At 46.2% G+C, this 21,200-nt stretch overlaps 1 pseudogene across 1 annotated transcript in view; it reads right to left on the bottom strand.

The window, feature by feature from the left end:
• Positions 1-21,200, bottom strand: part of LOC310800842 (intermembrane lipid transfer protein VPS13C-like) — a 103,293-nt pseudogene that overhangs the window by 64,801 nt on the left and 17,292 nt on the right. The window contains exons 13-24 of the transcript in view: positions 16,429-16,560; positions 15,984-16,073; positions 15,558-15,713; positions 14,574-14,841; positions 13,561-13,721; positions 12,257-12,378; positions 10,896-11,197; positions 10,044-10,433; positions 7,827-7,931; positions 6,461-6,631; positions 6,085-6,210; positions 1,733-1,866 (exon numbers count right to left, since the gene is read on the bottom strand). The product of the transcript in view is annotated as an intermembrane lipid transfer protein VPS13C-like (transcript). The remainder of the gene's footprint in view (positions 1-1,732; positions 1,867-6,084; positions 6,211-6,460; positions 6,632-7,826; positions 7,932-10,043; positions 10,434-10,895; positions 11,198-12,256; positions 12,379-13,560; positions 13,722-14,573; positions 14,842-15,557; positions 15,714-15,983; positions 16,074-16,428; positions 16,561-21,200) is intronic.

Here is a 21,200-nt window from a genome sequence, read left to right as displayed (position 1 = left end):
GAGCACTCGCTCTATGTTAGCGGCTAACTGTTACTTGTCGTTACTTTAAATGGCAATAAAACGCCACTGAATGACCAAATTGATTTAACTTTTAACACATTCACTGCCAGCCATTTTTTTTTTACTGTAGGTAGCTTCTGCCAGAGGGTTTTTTTGAGGATTCTGGCTCATCTTTCAAGACCCGAGGATTCTTTTCTGCTAAGATTTTGTGAACACAAAATATCTCAAAAGAACTAATAGAATGTGTGCTTTCTCTGTCTAAAAGAGTTAGTTTGTAGAGTTAGTAGTTATGTAGGCATTAGCACTTGAATACAGCATGGTTTCAGCGTCTGAAAATTTAAGCTGAGATAAATAACTTTTTGTGAAATTCGATAGAACAGTCACTTTAACCATTCATTTTTGGCATCAGTAAGACGTCAGACATCTAAACAATAGTTTTGAACAGTAATTTCCTCTATAACAGCAGGAAACCCCCCTCTACTTCAAACTCCTCCCTCCGTGTGTGTTCTTCTTGGCTGCAGCGGGCGTGTCACAAGCTCGTTTCTGCTGCTGCTGCTGCTGCTCCTGTCTGCTGGCGGCCGCTGGGCGAGGATGGGCTCGCTCGTTTCTTGGGGTTTCGGTTGAGAAACCCCAAGAAACGGGGTTTCTTTTGTGATTCTGGTCTTATTTATGCTGCGTGTTTCAAAGTGTGTTGCACCCATAATCTATTATGCAAATTTGCAATCCCCCACCGCCAGCAATCAGCGCGAAAGCGAAAGCGTTTTCGCCAATCCATTTTACAGTATGAGAATGGTTTCATCGCGCGTTCCCCTGCAGTTTTGGCTCGGCTTTTTCTAGAATGGAGAGCACTGTCGCCACTTAGTGGGTTGGTGGAATGGGTTGTACACGTTCGGTGGCTTCAATATTTATATAAGAGATGTAAAAGGGTTAGATCAACGTTTTTTTTTGACGTATTAACACGTCATTGGCAGTCAACCGTTGGATTTTTTTTGACGTGTTAACAACTAACCAATGCTGGGGGTCCGTATTGAAAGTGGAAATCGAAATGGTTAAAAGTTAAATCAATTTGGTCATTCAGTGGCATTTTACTGCCATGTAACATAACGAAAAGTAACAGTTAGCTGCTAAAATTAGCCACACGTGACGCGTCGAAGCACGTAGCGTGCGTCGACGTAATTACGTAGTCGACGTCATCGATTACGTCGACTCGCTGGGACAGCCCTAATATATATAGACGACAGTGTGGAAACAGTATTCTAACACTAGCCTGGTTAAAACCATCCAGATGTGTGAACTGTTTGGTTCTGTGGATCCGTCTGGACTCAGCGCTGTGCACAGTGATTTCAGTGGGTGGAAGTAGCCAGTCCTTCAGCCAATCAGCATCAGATCCAGTCAAATCTAAATCCACTCAGAACAACGGCGAAAACATATTTTCTGCTGAGAAACCTCGCTGGTGCAACTCCTGCTCTTGTTTAATTGTTGTTATGGAGTCTATTTCTGCAATAACTGCACTTATGGCTGTTTAAACTCAATGAACGTTGATGTTACTGTTCGAGCCGGAGAGCCACGGAGGCAGCCATTTTTACTGCCATGGTTACTGACCTGTCTGTAGCAGACTGTGACCCAGGGTGTGTCGTTACTGACCTCTGTCTGTAGCAGACTGTGACCCAGGGCATGTTGTTACTGACCTCTGTCTGTAGCAGACTGTGACCCAGGGCGTGTTGTTACTGACCTCTGTCTGTAGCAGACTGTGACCGAGGGCGTGTGGTTGACGATGAGAGCCGGAGCCGCTCCTTCATAGTAGTCAGTGAAGCCGATAACAGTGGAGTGATCTGAGATGTTCACGTCCACGATGATCCCTCCATACTGTGAGAAGAGAGAGAGACAGATATTTGTTATTTTTTTAACCCCCAAAATCAAATGTGCACAATATATTATATTATATTATAATATATTATATTTTTGTTTAACTAAAACAGCTTAGTTGGGTTAATTTTTGTTTTTTATTTGGTGTGTTTTATTTTTGGTGTGTTTTTTATATTTTACGATGGAAAATAAATATTTTCTTTTCACCTTTTCCCTGTTGATGATATTTGTGTGTGTGTGTGTGTGTGTGTGTGTGTGTGTGTGTGTGTGTGTGTGTGAGATTGTGTTTGCGGTGACACACCAAAGAAAACATCATCATCCTGCAATGAAATGTTTGAAATGTTTTATAGCGTTTAGGTGATTGATCTACCGTAAATTCCGGACTATAAGACGCACCGGTCTATAAGCCGCGGGACCAAAATTGACTATTTTTTTCTTCTATAAGCCGCACCGGTCTATAAGCCGCGGGTGTTTTGATGTTTAATTACCATATGAAAGGGTTCGTGCACAGAGAGGAATGTCGGGAAATAGATGGCTGTTTGGGGAAGCTCCCATTTATTAACATTTCAACAAAACAAAACAAAAGTCAGGTCACTAATCCCCAGACAAAATCACACAACAATAGGCTATATGTGCAGCAAACCTGTAACCAGAGAAGTCAAGTCACTAATCCTCGTCTTCCTCTTCTTCCTGCGTACTGAAACCACCAAAGTCCTCATCTTCAGTGTCGGAAACGAACAGGTTCAGGGTGGCTTCGTCAACCACTCTCCTCTCTCCTTCATTGTCACTCAAAACCAACGAACTCCTCTTCGTCACTGTCGGCATCGAACAGCCTCTGAAGCCTCTGACGGCCCTCAGCGCCAGCTGTGGCGGCGTATCCTCTTCATCCCGCAGCAGTCCAGCGTTTTGGAACCCGTTGGTGATTGTGGATGTTTTCACACTCCTATAATATTCCGTGCTGAGACCAGTGCTGTAGTGGTAAAAAAAAAGGTGGGTAAACTATACTTTTGACTCGAGGCAGCTTTCTCACGCGGCACCAGCAGTGTTATAACGGCGGATAAATAAGCTTCCGTGACCGATATACAAGACAAAATATGAGAGTATATAGAACAACTTAATCTGAATCATATAGCCCTATAAGGTATATCAGGGGGTTCCCCCACATTTCTGAGTAGCCAGCCAGATAGAAAAAGTAGCTGGCTATGGGATGGGCCTTGCCCCTCAAGGGGGGTCCGGGGGGATTCTCCCCCGGAAGATTTTTTTTTTTACATTTTAAAGTAAAATTCATCAACCTGGTGCATTTGAGAGCAAAATGAACTACACACATCTCTAATGTGTTGTGACTTTACAAATAATTAGGCCTAAACAATCAATATAAAATGTATTTATTGAACATTTGTTGAATTTCTCCAGGTATGAAAAGTTAAATTATACAGTAGGTAGTCTACTTTAAAGGACCTTGTATGAACCCAGTATATAGCCTACAGTTTGAAGAGTAATATAGTTCTCTCTCTCACACACACTGTACCTGTGATTGTCAGCTTCAGCTTTATAGCTAAAAGTTTGTAGACAGATTTAATCTGTGATTCTTGAATACCAATATATAATTCAAACTGTCCACAAACACATTGGGCAAGGATAGGTAGACAACATACTGTACATGGAAATAAAAGTGGTTCTGCCACTCTGGCCACTAAATTTTAGTCAGCCAATATTTATTTATACAGATCTCGGCACAACAAACACCAGTAGCCTATGTTTCTAGATAGTTTTCAACATGGTCGTATTATATTGGCTTTATACGGTAGCAGTGGCACCTGGACTATTCAAGTCGACTTGCACGCACCTAATGTTACAAACTTTACTTGATCAGAGGGAAATCAATCATGTTTCTTACACCAGTGATTCACTCTTCAGTTGTAAAACGGTGAGCCTATATGATTTCCCCCACTCCGGACACACATTTTTAACCAACCTTACCTATGTTCAGCTCACCATGAGCTGCTCTCCAAATGCGCATTGCGCATCGCTGGCACAATGGCACCGTTAAGTTGTTTGAAGGGAGCGCTGTCTGGGCAGGCAAGCACAGCTCGATAAAGGCACCAACGTGACCGGGGCCGTGTACCTTTCCCGCGGAGCGCTCCACAAAAATAGGCTACGGTTCACGGAGATCCTGGTCAGTGCCATGCCCATGTGTAATCTTTTTTCTTTTCTTTTGGTGTGTGACGTGCTTGGCGTGGTGTCCGCATCAACGGAGTTTACGCGAACGTGTTAAAACTCGTGCAATAATAAGTGTGCATAAACGATTTAAACATGTGAGTAAACGATCTTAAAAGGTGCCTAAACGCTGCAGAGCATTGAAAAAGGTACGTAAACGCCGTTTACGTGCGTTTAGCCACCACTACAGCCCTGGCTGAGACAGTTCCTCCTGCTGCACCGTCCAACGCCTCACCATTGACTCATCGATGCCCAGGTTACGCGCGGCTGCTCTGTTTTCCTCTTTTAATGCGAGATTGACTGCTTTCAACTTGAAGGCTGCGTCGTGTGAATTTCTGCGTACCTTCCCCATGGTAAGTGAGAGTGTTGCTTCTACTGCTCGTTCTCATGCTGTCGAGAACGAGCAAAGCTTTTTTTTGGTGAAAGAATCCTCCAGGGCGCTTCTTGTTAACAGTCCGAGTGAGTGGCAGCCTGGCAGGTCGAACGTCAAAGGCACTTCATCCATATTTATGATCTGCTCCGGTTCGATGGAATATTCCTTGATCTTCCTTTGTGTGAATTCGCCGAAGTTTGTGATTTTCTCCTGGTAGTCGGGGGAGGGAGTTGATGGCCGAGTGGCCGTTTGCTTACCGTAATTACCATATGTAAGTGGTCACGCACAGAGGGGATTGTCGGGAAAGAGATGGCTATTTGAGGAAGCTCCCATTTACCGTATTACCGTAACATTTCAACAAAACAACATAACACAACACCACCGTTGTTTATTTTTACAGTGCACACAGTGTCCGCGGTGTGGTGAAAAGAGGGCAAGAGAGGAAATTAAAACAGAAGTGGATTTATAGTTAGAAAGAGTGCTAAAAAAGAGAGATTTTATTTGTATTTTTTTTTTTTTTTCTGAAAAAATCCATAGATAAGACGCACCGTTATATAAGCCGCAGGGGCCAAAAAACGGGAAAAAAGCCGCGGCTTATAGTCCGGAATTTACGGTAATTATCTATTAGAAAACATTCCCTTCAATTTCCCTGGCAAAACGATGAGACAAGTAGCTCCACACCCATGCTCCATGCATTCCTACGGGCTTCGGAGATGAACGTATTCCAGTGTGCAAAGATTGATGAGCAGTGCATGTAAACACTGCAGACTAGAGGTCTTCGGGTATGCCCGACCCCCCGAATACCCGAGGTTCCGACCCAGCCGGGTCTGGGTCCATTCAAAAGAAGTGACCCCGGGTATGGGTCGGTTCCGGTAGCGATTGTCACGGGTCTCAGTGTTCTGACAGTGAAATGCCGGGTCCAATAAGACCCGAGTGGACCCGGCGATCAGCGCTGATCACGAGAGAAACGCATCAAAACAGCACACGTGAGGCTTGTTGTCACAAACTGCAAGTAAATCCATAGAGAAAATAACTGGCAAAGAGCGTTCCCATCTGCAATGAAAATGACTTCCTCGTTTACATGAGGCGCATGTGACCACATGCGCACACATGTGCCTCAGGCAAACGAGGAAGTGATTTTCGTTGCAGAGAGGTAACCCTCTTGCTGGTTCCTCGCTATGGATTTAATTGAAGATGACTGTTTCCCGTACTTTTGGATTATTATTCGATGATCGCATGGTGAGTACACAAGTCACAACATGTATGTGATTGTTTCTAGCGCTGTTGTGTGTGTTTTTGGGCGAAGGAACGGCGGTAGCATAGAGAGTGAGACTGCCACTGTACTATCTAACTAGCGTTAGGCAGCATCAACCAGGGGAGAATGCTATAATGTTAGTTAATAAAGATGCACAAAGTTTCATTTGATATACAACTTGTAGCAGTTAACAAGCAACTTTTACGTCGACACCACTAGTCTCTGCCTCGGTATGTCTCGGATCTGAACGGGGCCAGGTCTCAGATTTCTAATAATAGACGGGTCCATTACAGGTTCGGGCACAAATTCCCCAGGTCCATTAGGGTCCGGGTCCGTGATTTTGGACCCGTGAAGACCTCTACTGCAGACTGACCTGGTCCATGCCCAGTAGGGTGCCGTTGTCCTGCTTGTTGAAGAAGAAGGACTTTGAGGAAGATTCAGACCCGATGACTCGAACACAGAGGCGGCCCCCCACGCTCTCCGGCCACAGAGGCAGACACTGAAACACACAACAGACAACAACTGACCGTTGGAAACACACACTGCAACACACAGACAACAACTGACCGTTGGAAACACACTGCAACACACAAGACAACAACTGACAACAATTTTCCTCATTTTCGGAACATGCGGGCCTGCGGGGCGGGCCAACCCGCGGGACGGGCCAACCCGCGGGACCCAGCGGGTTCTGGGGAGGCCGCGCGCATCACTAGCGGAGAAGTAAAGGCAGCGTCCGGCTCACTGACCTCAGTGGAGGCGATGTAGTGCCACCTGGTGGCGGAGGCGTGATCTCCATCTCCCTCCTGCAGCTCGCCCACCTCCAGCTCGTATGAGGACTTGTTGACCAGCGTGAAGAACGGACTCAGGGTCACGATACGGGTCAGGTTAAAGCTGCTCATCTGGATACTCACCCCCACCTGCACGCACACACACACACACACACGCACACATGCACACGCACGTATGCACATGCAGACACACACACACACACACACACACACACACACACACACACACACACACACACACACACACACACACACACACACACACACACACACACACACACACAGAAGTCTGATCTAAATAGTTTTCTCTCCTGTGTTTATGACTTAAAGGATAAGTTCACCCAAAAATGAAGATCAAGTCATTGCCTACTTACCCCCATGCTGATGAAAGGGTGGGTTTAAGTTGACTTGAACAGATGTGATTTACACCCTGTTTTAGCTGAAATCTTCACTGTAGCCACGGATGTGTGTGTGTGTGTGTGTGTGTGTGGGGGGGGGGGGGGGGGGGGGGGGGTAGCAGTGCTGCTACAATGAAGATTTCAGCTAACAACATGGTGTAAATTACATATTTTCAAATCAACTTGGCATCTCAGGGCTTGTGGAGACTTGGATTAAGCCAAAGTGAGGAGTATATGGAGCCCTTTTTTGAAAATTTTAAGTTGGTCACCATCAACTTAAATTGTTTAGGTCACAGGATGCTGCGACAGTGTTTTGCTGTGAAACTCCACAAATATTTTGAGGACTAAAAACCCTGTCCTTCACTGTCCTATCAGCATGGGGCTGAGTAGATAATAGATAATTATTTGTGGGCGATCTTATGCTTTAAGAACAGGTGACAAACGTTTTGCCAGGATAACCTTTCTAAGTTCCTATTTTTTTCCATCTGTGTAACATATGTAGAATTAAATAGTGTTAAAATATATTGACATTTAGATTGACTAAAGGAGGTCCAACTACAAAAATACACAGATGGGGGGAATACTTGTATTCCTATAATTTGTATATTCCCATTTGGTCTTGCTACCAGTTCAGTTTGGGAATAACAGACCAGTTTGCTTAACAGTCTGCCTCATACTGCTCATGACACAGACATTAACACACTGTCTCTCTGTCAGACAGACAGACAGACAGAGAGACAGACAGACAGACAGACAGACAGACAGACAGACAGACAGCCAGACAGACAGAGAGACAGACAGACAGACAGAGAGACAGACAGACAGACAGACAGACAGAGAGACAGACAGACAGACAGAGAGACAGACAGACAGACAGACAGACAGACAGACAGACAGCACCCTGAGAGGAGTGTATGAGATGTTACCAGGTAGTCCATGGTGGTGGAGGGACAGCGCACACAGCCGTAACTGCCCACCGTGTCCAGAGAGAAGCCGTCTGACCAGGAGGAGGTGGAGACACACAGCTGCACCTGCACCAGAGGAGGAGAGACACAATGTTAACACACTGTTAGCACACAGCTGTTAGCACACAGCTGTTAGCATACAGGTTTATTTGCATACAGTAATCTAGTTTCCCTTTGGTTTGTCTTTGATGGTTTTGCTTTAAGTTTGGTTGATTGTCTGTTTGTTTGGTTGATTGCATGTTTACAGGTATTTATATGTTTATGAGTGCATATTGGGGGTTTTTAATAATAAAAGATAAAAAGAACATCCTGCTGTTAACTCATTGAGTGCCATGGACGAACATGTTCGTCATTTCAAATAGTAACGTAGAGTGCCAAGGACGAACATGTTCGTCAATTGCGTTTTTTGACGGTGGGGCGTCGATCAAAGCCTTCTGCCTCTCCTGTACAAATATTATAGCTATTGGAGGTCTATAACCTATTTTACAGAACCCTTAGGTGGCGACAGTGCTCTCCAGGTTAACAGAAAGGCAGAGAAAAACAGAGAATAAGTCGTTGGGGAAACGGAAATCGCATCGCATCCGTATGCATCGATATGCATGAAGCGTTTTAACGTTAGATGTGCCTACAGCAGCCAATCTGTTCCCACAATTGAGCTCCTCCATGTCCGCTGCGACAGCCCATTCGCATAATCAGCCGTGGAGTTGTTATTATTCTCAACTGGAAGCATAGGAGCCGGTGACAAACACACGCGGAAAAAGCTGGATGTCGCGCACCCTTCACAGTGCAGAGCAAACTCAGCAGAGAGAGCAGAGCAGCACACAACACGCAGACAGACCCAGGCAGCAGGACAGGGTTGGCAAACGCAAGCCAGAATATCCGATGCCCACCAGCAGCAAATCAAGACCAGCAAGGAGCTGCAACCAGCAGCGCACGCAGGGGCCAGCGCTGCTGGTTGCAGCTAAAAATATTATTCTGCCAAACAAAATTCCCTGGCCTTCACTGTTTTATTGAAGGAAATTATTTTTGAGGTGTGACTACATCAGAAAATTAGCTTCAGAGTCAGTGATGTGTTTGAAATGTTTAATTTCACAAAAGGGCCATTATCTCAGCTTCTAGAAAAAAACTGCTCTTTTTTGTTAAATCAAGCTATCTTCTCCGGCTGATAACTAAAGAACGGAAAATGATATCAATAAACCTGTTTTTGCTGATGATAGAAAAGAGTCTCATCGTTCTTTTTGCGTGTTCATTGTTTACATAGTAATATCACACAATATTCTGTGGGCCTCGAGAAATCACTGAAAAAAGCTCTGAAACTCTGGCACTGGGAGCGTCCGTTCTCCAAAAGTGGCTGGCACTCAATGAGTTAACACAATGTTTTTTTGTGTGCATTTTTCTATCAGAATGATCGCCTGCATTAACTGCTGTAACCACTTGGCAAATAAATACAACGCAGAAACATCTCTTGCTTTATAATGTCATTGTTTTGCACTTTTTTCTGCTGCAGCAATGTGGGAATGAAAGCCTTTCTGCATTCATCTCAGTATGTGGCCACGCCACACCACGCCACGCCACGCCACACTACGCCACGCTACGCCACGCCACACCACGCCACACCACGCCACACCACGCCACGCCACACCACACCACACCACACCACGCCACACCACACCACACCACGGCACACGCCGCATTGATGCAGTCATTCCTGCAAAAGGAGTATTGAGTGTATTTTTTGATTTTCATGAGATAAGCCATAATCATCCAAATTTAAACCAAAAAAGGCTTGACATATTTAACTTTATGTGTAATGAATCTAGAATATATGAAAGTTTCACTTTTTGAATTAAATCATGAAAAAAAAAAAACCTTTCAATGATTTTATTTTTTAGATGCACCTGTACTCTGGTCTCCCTTCAAGCTGTGTCAGATCGTTGAAATGACTTATGATTGGTATCGTGTCATTATCCTAACCTCTTCCAAGGAATTTTCCTATTGACTTTCATCTGTGTTTTTTGGAGTCCAGTACTGATCTTGTTTTTTTTCTTGCTTCCCAGGAATCCTGATTTCCTGCCTGACAGCCCGCACCACATTTTGTTAATAAATCCTTTGGGTTTGTTCAACCACCAACAAGTGTCTGCATTTTGACTTCCACCTGGGTCGTGCGAACAGGCCTACCTTGCTCTTGCTGAACAGGGCCTTCTTCCTGAAGGAGAAGAGCACCACATCTCGGTAGTCTGCGGGGTGTTTGACGGACAGCTCGTCGGCGCGGTACTGCAGCACGCGCGACGTCTTGTTGATGATCCAGTACGGGCTGAAGACCGACAGCAGCAGGCGGCCGTGCGCTCTCGTCACGTGCACGCTCACGTCGGCCGTCAGCCGGGGATCCGAGTCGCAGGTGAAGGAGACGGGGAAGAACTCGGGCAGGTCCGGGTCCAGGCGCACATGGCCGTGCCAGTCACGGCCCTGGTACTGAGACGGCACCAACTCCATCATCTCTCCAGAGATACGAGCGTTCAGGATGTCAGAGGAGCTGCCCTCCTGCAGCTCATAGAACTCTGCTGAACCCTGGGGAGGTGATTATAAAAACACCTCAGATTTACACATCAGAGTCAATTAGAATAGTTTCAATTAGCTCACTACGGAAGCCCAGAGAGGCAAGTTGTTGTTGTTGTTGTTGTTATTTACTGTATACATATACAAACAATTACAAAAAATACAATATAATCATCATTGAATGTGAAGGAGAATTGCCTAAAAACCCTCCAGGGACTTAAGTGTGGCATTCTCCAGGTAGCATATTATTATAGTAAATAATAAGTGAGAAAACAAAAATAATCTAGGAAATTCTGAGCTTAATATTAATATTAATTATTAAATAAGTATTACAAAGGCCACGATTAACCTGGCAAAAAAAGAAATTTAGAAAAATGATCCTGGCAAAAACCTTTTCCCCACCTGTTCTCAACTCATAAACACAGGAGAGAAAACTATTCAGATCAGACTTAGCAGCATGTGTGGTGAGCGTACCTCCAGCAGGTAGCGCAGCGTGTAGGGCAGCAGGTTGCGCAGCGTGGCCACAGGGTGCAGGTGGATGATGTAGGCGGGGTCCCAGTCCTCCTCTCCGGCGCTGGTGATGTGCTGCAGGCTGTCGGGCTGCGCCAGCGTGTTGAGGCTCAGAGGCAGGAAGCTGCTGTCTGTGGCCGGGCAGCTAGCGCAGCACAGAGCGCACCTCAGAGCTGCGGTGCACCTGCTCCTTCCACGACACGCAGGTGGAGGAGGCTCCGTATAGCCCCTCCAGATGGCCTGCCGGGCGCACAAACAGCTGGGCCCTGGGGAGGGGAGGGTGTAGGCAGAGGTCACACATACTGAATAAAATCAATCAATCAATACTCACTAACGGCTGCCTGCAGGGCTGCAAGGCTAAAGCCCATGGTACACCAATCAAATGTACTACAACGGAAAATGTCTCCAAACAAGGACAGACAGCCATGGCACACCAAACAAACATCTGTGTTTCTTTCATGTGCCATGGACTTAAAACTGTCTGAAGCAGGCAGAAAACATTTCTGTCTACTGGACACAAAAGTTGAGGATTTACGGTCTGCTTTACAGTTTCACCTGGAAACAAATACATATACATATACATATACATATACATATACAGATCCTTTCCAAAAAAAAAATATATATCATGAAAAGTTATTTTTTTTCCATAATTCGTTTCAAAAAGTGAAACTTTCATAGATTATAGATTCATTACACACACAGTGAAATATTTCTAGCCTTTATTTGTTTCATTTTTCATAATTTTGGCCTACAGCTCCAGAAAAACCCCCCAAACAGTATTTCAAGAAATTAGAATAGTGTGAAGAAAATCAGCAGTTACTTCTCAGTTATGACTGAGTCCAGCCTCAGTCCACTCCCTCTGAATCTCTGCAAATTTTTGAATCGTCTTTGCTTGACAAATTGCTGAAGCCCACGTTCATCCATGGTATTTCCATGATATTGTAATTTTTTGGAAAGGATCTGTATATATATATATATATATATATATATATATATATATATATATATATATATATATATATATATATATATATACACATACATTTTCAAATTCTGACAAACATCTGTCATGGATCTGCACAGTATAACACAAGGTAATTCTGAACAATGAAATTCTTAGGACAAGGCAAGCAACAACTACATGTGGTTACTACAACTGCTGTTTCATGTGGGTTTATGGTCCAGCGCAAGCTATGACTGGAATCTGGAACGGAACGTATTTTGGCGACGTCCGTCCGATATCCGATGTGTGAATTACATCAGTATCGGCATCCAAAACCGATATCCCGAAATATCCCATCACTAATCTGGATTGTATATACCTGTAGGTTTCCAAGGCGACGTGGAACTCTTTCTCGGGCTCGGCGACTCCGAGCGTCAGCAGGCTGCTGGAGGACGGACAGTACTTCAGGATGGAGAAGGGCACCGAGAAATGATTCTTTATCTGAAAGCAGAGGCAGAGGTCTCAGCAGAATTATTACCATTATCTTCCTTTCTATTTTCAAGGTTCTCAATGCATTCCAGAGAACTGAGTACATCACATTGACCTGAGAAAGTATATCAAACTATAACTAAACAGCGAACATGAATGACTGAAGTGTTACAAATTGAACTAAAGGGTATACCTCTGCCGTGGCCTGTTACGCCCCCTTGTGGCTAGTGGGTGTGGAAAGTTTATGACTTCTAAGTTGGCACATAACCAACCTTTCTGCCAAGTTTCGTGCAAATCTGTTCAGAACTGTTCCACAATTGTGGATGATTTTTTACAGTGGTGTGAAAAGTCCTTTCTTAAACTTAATGTGTCAAAAACAAAAGAAATGTCAATCGACTTTCGCAGACAGGCTCCCGTCCCCCCATCACCTACCCTTATAAATGGGAAACAGGTAGAAGTGGTCAGCCAGTACAAATATCTGGGGACAATTCTGGATGACAAACTGAGTTTTGAGCCTAATGTGAAGGCAATTCTAAAGAAAAGCCATCAGCGCTTGTTCTTTTTAAGGAAGCTAAGAAGTTTTAACGTAGACAAGTCACTTTTGAAAATGTTCTACTCTTCTTGTATTGAGTCAGTCCTCACCTTTGCATTTATTTCTTGGTTTGGGAACATAAACTTGACAAACAAGAACATGCTAAAGAAAATTGTCAGGATGAGCTCCAAAATCACAGGCTGTAACTTGAATGACCTCTGTCTTCTATATAAGAAGAGGGTTCTTAAGAAGGCTCAGGGTGTCCTGCGTGACCCACAGCACCCTCTTTACCCTGAGTTTTCCCTCCTTCCTTCTGGGCGCAGGTATAGGATGCCCCGCTGTTGCAGGAACAGATACAGCCATTCTTTTGTTCCTGAGGCTATTCGCTGTCTGAACTGTTGAATTGAATAGTAGCCTACTTCATGCCCCCTTTTGTTTTAATTTACATGGTTTTGTGTCCTTTTAAATGTACTATGTTTTAAGACATCCCTATTTTTTACTGTTTCATGTCTGTATGTTTTTAAATTACTTTTTTTTATGCTGCACATGAATTGCCCCAAGGGGGATAAATAAAGATTCTCTACTACTACTACCTTTTGGATGACATTGGGTTTGATGCCCCTGTGGCCTTTAAAGGTTAAAGTGAAGCAGACTGAACCGACCTGCAGCGGCGAGCGGACGGTGATGACCTTGTTCCCCTGGATGGCGTCGACCTGGAGCACCACGGACACGGCCTGCTGCAGCTGCGCCCCGCGCACGTTATACAGCCGCCGGCCCGGCTTGTCCAGAGCGATGTTACAGATCTCACTGTAACCTGAAGGAACTACGGGGAGGACACAACATATTTTACCTGTTTAAATAAAGGTAAAGGTAAAAAAAATAAAAATGTATTCACATATAAAGATGTATTTATAGAGGGAGGCGCACGCAGACTCCCACCTCGGCCTCCTTCACTTCCTCAACAAAATGGATCACCGGATTTGATTTATCTCTCGCCTCTCAAGGCTTCCATAATAGAGCAGCGCAAGGATGACTATTTTTGTAGACCAACCACAGAAGTCATGTACTTCCTGGTTCCGTCGTCGGGAAGTAAGTCAATATGATTTATATCACATTTATATAGTAATATGACAACCACAGAAGTCATAGTCAAGTTAAGTAAATGATGAAACTGCGGCCAGATAACCTTCACAAACTTATAGACTTATATGATTTTGAAGCGTTTTCTGAAAATCCATTACCACATGTTTTCCCTACCATTATGAGGCTCAGGCACAGCACCAAATCAGTTTTGGGCAGCACCAGTAAGCCGAATGAATGTCAAATCAATGTTGGTCCCCAGTGGCGGTCAGCAGGGCACAGGTTTGTCTTTTTGGGTGTTGTTTATTTATTAGCTGCTGTGGCTTTTCCACATGTTTGTACACAGATATGGTCATATAATAATGGTCCAAAAAGTAGCCACCAAGCAGCCCCTGACGACACAGCACCTAAGCCCTCCAAAAAGCCAGGGAAAACCCTGCATCTACTGAAAGAAGTATACATGGCACTATATGTGGCGTACAAAATCCAAGTCCAGACACATCATCAGACGGGCTAGAACATGAAAAGCACTATATGCGTGTCGTGTATAAAATGAGAAGGTGTATGTGAGTCTGGAGCCGACTGACTGACTGACCGATGGTGAGGTTGAAGAGGCAGCTCTCCTGGCGCTGCAGGGTGGACAGTTTGCCCCGGGACGACGAGGCGGACGCTGAGTGCTCCAGGTCCATGCTCTGGCCCACCGCCACCTCGTGCAGCTTCCCCCGCGCCGCCGCCGCATCCACCAGACGCAGGTTGGCGCCGTGCTGCACGATAAGCGGGATCCCCAGGGCGTTCCAGATGGTGAACGGGGCTTTCTCCTTCACAGAGTAGTCGAAGGTGGAGGCCGTTCCTTCAGAGAACGCCTGGGCAAAAACAAGAATGTGTCTGTCCGGCTCCTCTCTAACTCCACAGTGATCCAGCATACAGCCAGCTCATACATCTTTGAAATGTGTTCTAAACGTGTTTATCATTTTTCCAACCCAGTTTAGATGAAATGCACAGACTTCTCAGTAGGAACGGTTATCTTAGCTGTTGGCACAAATGTGTTGCTGTTTCTAGCGGCCGGAAAATCGGTTATTGCAGCTTGCAGTTATTTGCAGCTTATCCCTCTCTACCTGAGCATTGTGGGTCAGTGTTGAGGTTGAGGCTTACTTTGGAGGATGGTGAAGACACCGAGGATGAGGCTTACCTTGGAGGTTGGTGAAGACACTGAGGATGAGGCTTACCTTGGAGAGGTTGGCGAATACATTGAGGTAGAGTCTTACCTTGGAGAGGTTGGGGAAGACCTTGAGGAGGAGTCTTACCTTGGAGAGGTTGGTGAAGACCTTGAGGAGGAGTCTTACCTTGGAGAGTTTGGTGAAGATGTTGAGGTAGAGTCTTACTTTGGAGAGGTTGGTAAAGACTTTGAGGTAGTCTTACCTTGGAGAGGTTGGTGAAGACTTTGAGGTGGAGCCTTACCTTAGAGAGGTTGGTGAAGACATTGAGGTAGAGTCTTACCATGGAGGTTGGTGAAGACGTTCAGGTAGGGCCTTACCCTGGAGCTGGAGGTTGGTGAAGACGTTGAGGTAGAGAGTCTTACCTTGGAGAGGTTGGTGAAGACGTTGAGGCAGGATTGCGACACAGTGATGTTCATGGTGTCTTTGGAGCAGATGGTGATGACAGTGCGAGGTTCAGGGAGAACGATGAAGTCGTCTCCAGGAACTGGACTCTTGTCCTGGACCGGGTTGTTCTTCATCTGCAGGATCAAACATATCAGACACTGTGTCAGATCCACACTCAGTTTGGACACAAAGAATGCAGAATAATTCACCCAGATCAAGAGTGAAGACATGGAATGCCTTAATATAGACCTTTATACAGTATAAAGCAGTGTGTTTGTGTCAGTGTGTGTTGTGTCAGCAGTCTAACACTGCTGTCTGTCTCCACAGTGTTAGCGCTGTTAGCTTAAACAGACACAGTGTTAGTGCTGCTAGCTGAAACAGAAGCTAACTGCTAACAGTCTCACCTCCAGCATGAGGTTCCACCTGCGTTTCCCGCCATCCACTCTCTCTATCAGTGGCTCCCAGACTGCATGGCTCTCATTAAAGTAGTTTACCTGCAGACACACAGGACATATTATTATATCATTATTTATACATTCAACTTCTGGATTGCTGACAAGACTGTTAGGATCAAGATGAGAACAACATTGTTTATTACAAGGCTTTGTTGAATATCAATCAACAAACTTTTTTCACTTTTGTGTCTTTATCATGCAATCAAACAGAATAGGTTTGAGAGCAACACTGAATTTTTTTTTTCAAGTAAAAAAAAAGCGATTAAAAAATATATTAATGTGATGTGCAAATCCATCTCATGTCACATGATGACACATCATGAGTGAGCTAAAAATGATTCACTGCACAGGTATTTCCCTGAGTCAGTAAAATGTGAGTGATCCCCACAGTCACCTCCAGCGTCATGTCTGCGTTTAGGTGCAGCAGGGAGGACCAGTTCCTGGCCGAGCCACTGAAGGAAGACTCAGCCAGCAGCAACGGGACGGTCCTGTGGCCCAGCCCCGAGTCCAGAGTCACCTGGACCACCTGTCAAAGACAACACACACGTTACACAGAGCATACTGAACTACACAGGCCCGAGTCTAAAGTCACCTGGACCACCTGTCAAAGACAACACACACAGAGCATACTGAACTCCACAGGCCTGAGTCTAAAGTCACCTGGACCACCTGTCAAAGACAACACACACAGAGCATACTGAACTCCACAGGCCTAAGTCTAAAGTCACCTGGACCACCTGTCAAAGACAACACACACAGAGCATACTGAACTCCACAGGCCTGAGTCCAGAGTCACCTGGACCACCTGTCAAAGACAACACACACAGAGCATACTGAACTCCACAGGCCTGAGTCTAAAGTCACCTGGACCACCTGTCAAAGACAACACACACGTTACACAGAGCATACTGAACTCCACAGGCCTGAGTCCAGAGTCACCTGGACCACCTGCCAAAGACAACACACACAGAGCATACTGAACTCCACAGGCCTGAGTCCAGAGTCACCTGGACCACCTGTCAAAGACAACACACACAGAGCATACTGAACTACACATGCCTGAGTCCAGAGTCACCTGGACCACCTGTCAAAGACAACACACACGTTACACAGAGCATACTGAACTCCACAGGCCCGAGTCTAAAGTCACCTGGACCACCTGCCAAAGACAACACACACGTTACACAGAGCATACTGAACTCCACAGGCCCGAGTCTAAAGTCACCTGGACCACCTGTCAAAGACAACACACACAGAGCATACTGAACTCCACAGGCCAGAGTCTAAAGTCACCTGGACCACCTGTCAAAGACAACACACACGTTACACAGGGCATACTGAACTCCACAGGCCCGAGTCTAAAGTCACCTGGACCACCTGTCAAAGACAACACACACGTTACACAGAGCATACTGAACTCCACAGGCCCGAGTCTAAAGTCACCTGGACCACCTGTCAAAGACAACACACACGTTACACAGGGCATACTGAACTCCACAGGCCCGAGTCTAAAGTCACCTGGACCACCTGTCAAAGACAACACACACGTTACACAGAGCATACTGAACTACACAGGCCCGAGTCTAAAGTCACCTGGACCACCTGTCAAAGACAACACACACGTTACACAGAGCATACTGAACTACACAGACCCGAGACTAAAGTCACCTGGACCACCTGTCAAAGACAACACACACGTTACACAGGGCATACTGAACTCCACAGGCCCGAGTCTAAAGTCACCTGGACCACCTGTCATAGACAACACACACGTTACACAGAGCATACTGAACTACACAGGCCCGAGTCTAAAGTCACCTGGACCACCTGTCAAAGACAACACACACAGAGCATACTGAACTCCACATGCCTGAGTCTAAAGTCACCTGGACCACCTGTCAAAGACAACACACACAGAGCATACTGAACTCCACAGGCCTGAGTCCAGAGTCACCTGGACCACCTGTCAAAGACAACACACACAGAGCATACTGAACTCCACAGGCCTGAGTCTAAAGTCACCTGGACCACCTGTCAAAGACAACACACACGTTACACAGAGCATACTGAACTCCACAGGCCTGAGTCCAGAGTCACCTGGACCACCTGCCAAAGAAAACACACACAGAGCATTCTGAACTCCACAGGCCTGAGTCCAGAGTCACCTGGACCACCTGTCAAAGACAACACACACAGAGCATACTGAACTACACATGCCTGAGTCCAGAGTCACCTGGACCACCTGTCAAAGACAACACACACGTTACACAGAGCATACTGAACTCCACAGGCCCGAGTCTAAAGTCACCTGGACCACCTGCCAAAGACAACACACACGTTACACAGAGCATACTGAACTCCACAGGCCCGAGTCTAAAGTCACCTGGACCACCTGTCAAAGACAACACACACGTTACACAGGGCATACTGAACTCCACAGGCCCGAGTCTAAAGTCACCTGGACCACCTGTCAAAGACAACACACACGTTACACAGAGCATACTGAACTCCACAGGCCCGAGTCTAAAGTCACCTGGACCACCTGTCAAAGACAACACACACGTTACACAGGGCATACTGAACTCCACAGGCCCGAGTCTAAAGTCACCTGGACCACCTGTCAAAGACAACACACACGTTACACAGAGCATACTGAACTACACAGGCCCGAGTCTAAAGTCACCTGGACCACCTGTCAAAGACAACACACACACGTTACACAGAGCATACTGAACTACACAGACCCGAGTCTAAAGTCACCTGGACCACCTGTCAAAGACAACACACACGTTACACAGGGCATACTGAACTCCACAGGCCCGAGTCTAAAGTCACCTGGACCACCTGTCAAAGACAACACACACGTTACACAGAGCATACTGAACTACACAGGCCTGAGTCTAAAGTCACGTGGACCACCTGTCAAAGACAACACACACAGAGCATACTGAACTCCACAGGCCTGAGTCTAAAGTCACCTGGACCACCTGTCAAAGACAACACACACAGAGCATACTGAACTCCACATGCCTGAGTCTAAAGTCACCTGGACCACCTGTCAAAGACAACACACACAGAGCATACTGAACTCCACAGGCCTGAGTCTAAAGTCACCTGGACTACCTGTCAAAGACAACACACACAGAGCATACTGAACTCCACAGGCCTGAGTCCAGAGTCACCTGGACCACCTGTCAAAGACAACACACACAGAGCATACTGAACTCCACAGGCCTGAGTCTAAAGTCACCTGGACCACCTGTCAAAGACAACACACGTTACACAGAGCATACTGAACTCCACAGGCCTGAGTCCAGAGTCACCTGGACCACCTGCCTAAGAAAACACACACAGAGCATTCTGAACTCCACAGGCCTGAGTCCAGAGTCACCTGGACCACCTGTCAAAGACAACACACACAGAGCATACTGAACTACACATGCCTGAGTCCAGAGTCACCTGGACCACCTGTCAAAGACAACACACACGTTACACAGAGCATACTGAACTCCACAGGCCCGAGTCTAAAGTCACCTGGACCACCTGCCAAAGACAACACACACGTTACACAGAGCATACTGAACTCCACAGGCCCGAGTCTAAAGTCACCTGGACCACCTGTCAAAGACAACACACACGTTACACAGGGCATACTGAACTCCACAGGCCCGAGTCTAAAGTCACCTGGACCACCTGTCAAAGACAACACACACGTTACACAGAGCATACTGAACTCCACAGGCCTGAGTCTAAAGTCACCTGGACCACCTGTCAAAGACAACACACACGTTACACAGGGCATACTGAACTCCACAGGCCCGAGTCTAAAGTCACCTGGACCACCTGTCAAAGACAACACACACGTTACACAGAGCATACTGAACTACACAGGCCAGAGTCTAAAGTCACCTGGACCACCTGTCAAAGACAACACACACGTTACACAGAGCATACTGAACTACACAGACCCGAGTCTAAAGTCACCTGGACCACCTGTCAAAGACAACACACACGTTACACAGGGCATACTGAACTCCACAGGCCCGAGTCTAAAGTCACCTGGACCACCTGTCAAAGACAACACACACGTTACACAGAGCATACTGAACTACACAGGCCCGAGTCTAAAGTCACCTGGACCACCTGTCAAAGACAACACACACAGAGCATACTGAACTCCACAGGCCTGAGTCTAAAGTCACCTGGACCACCTGTCAAAGACAACACACACAGAGCATACTGAACTCCACATGCCTGAGTCTAAAGTCACCTGGACCACCTGTCAAAGACAACACACACAGAGCATACTGAACTCCACAGGCCTGAGTCTAAAGTCACCTGGACCACCTGTCAAAGACAACACACACAGAGCATACTGAACTCCACAGGCCTGAGTCCAGAGTCACCTGGACCACCTGTCAAAGACAACACACACAGAGCATACTGAACTCCACAGGCCTGAGTCTAAAGTCACCTGGACCACCTGTCAAAGACAACACACACGTTACACAGAGCATACTGAACTCCACAGGCCTGAGTCCAGAGTCACCTGGACCACCTGCCAAAGAAAACACACACACAGAGCATTCTGAACTCCACAGGCCTGAGTCCAGAGTGACCTGGACCACCTGTCAAAGACAACACACACAGAGCATACTGAACTACACATGCCTGAGTCCAGAGTCACCTGGACCACCTGTCAAAGACAACACACACGTTACACAGAGCATACTGAACTCCACAGGCCCGAGTCTAAAGTCACCTGGACCACCTGCCAAAGACAACACACACGTTACACAGAGCATACTGAACTCCACAGGCCCGAGTCTAAAGTCACCTGGACCACCTGTCAAAGACAACACACACGTTACACAGGGCATACTGAACTCCACAGGCCCGAGTCTAAAGTCACCTGGACCACCTGTCAAAGACAACACACACGTTACACAGAGCATACTGAACTCCACAGGCCCGAGTCTAAAGTCACCTGGACCACCTGTCAAAGACAACACACACGTTACACAGGGCATACTGAACTCCACAGGCCCGAGTCTAAAGTCACCTGGACCACCTGTCAAAGACAACACACACGTTACACAGAGCATACTGAACTCCACAGGCCCGAGTCTAAAGTCACCTGGACCACCTGTCAAAGACAACACACAC

This window comes from Poromitra crassiceps (genome assembly GCF_964638095.1).
Source record: "Poromitra crassiceps genome assembly, contig: HAP1_SCAFFOLD_102, whole genome shotgun sequence".
Taxonomy (NCBI): domain Eukaryota; kingdom Metazoa; phylum Chordata; class Actinopteri; order Beryciformes; family Melamphaidae; genus Poromitra; species Poromitra crassiceps.
Note: the sequence above shows the minus strand (reverse complement) of the source record. Positions and strands in the feature narration are given on the sequence as shown.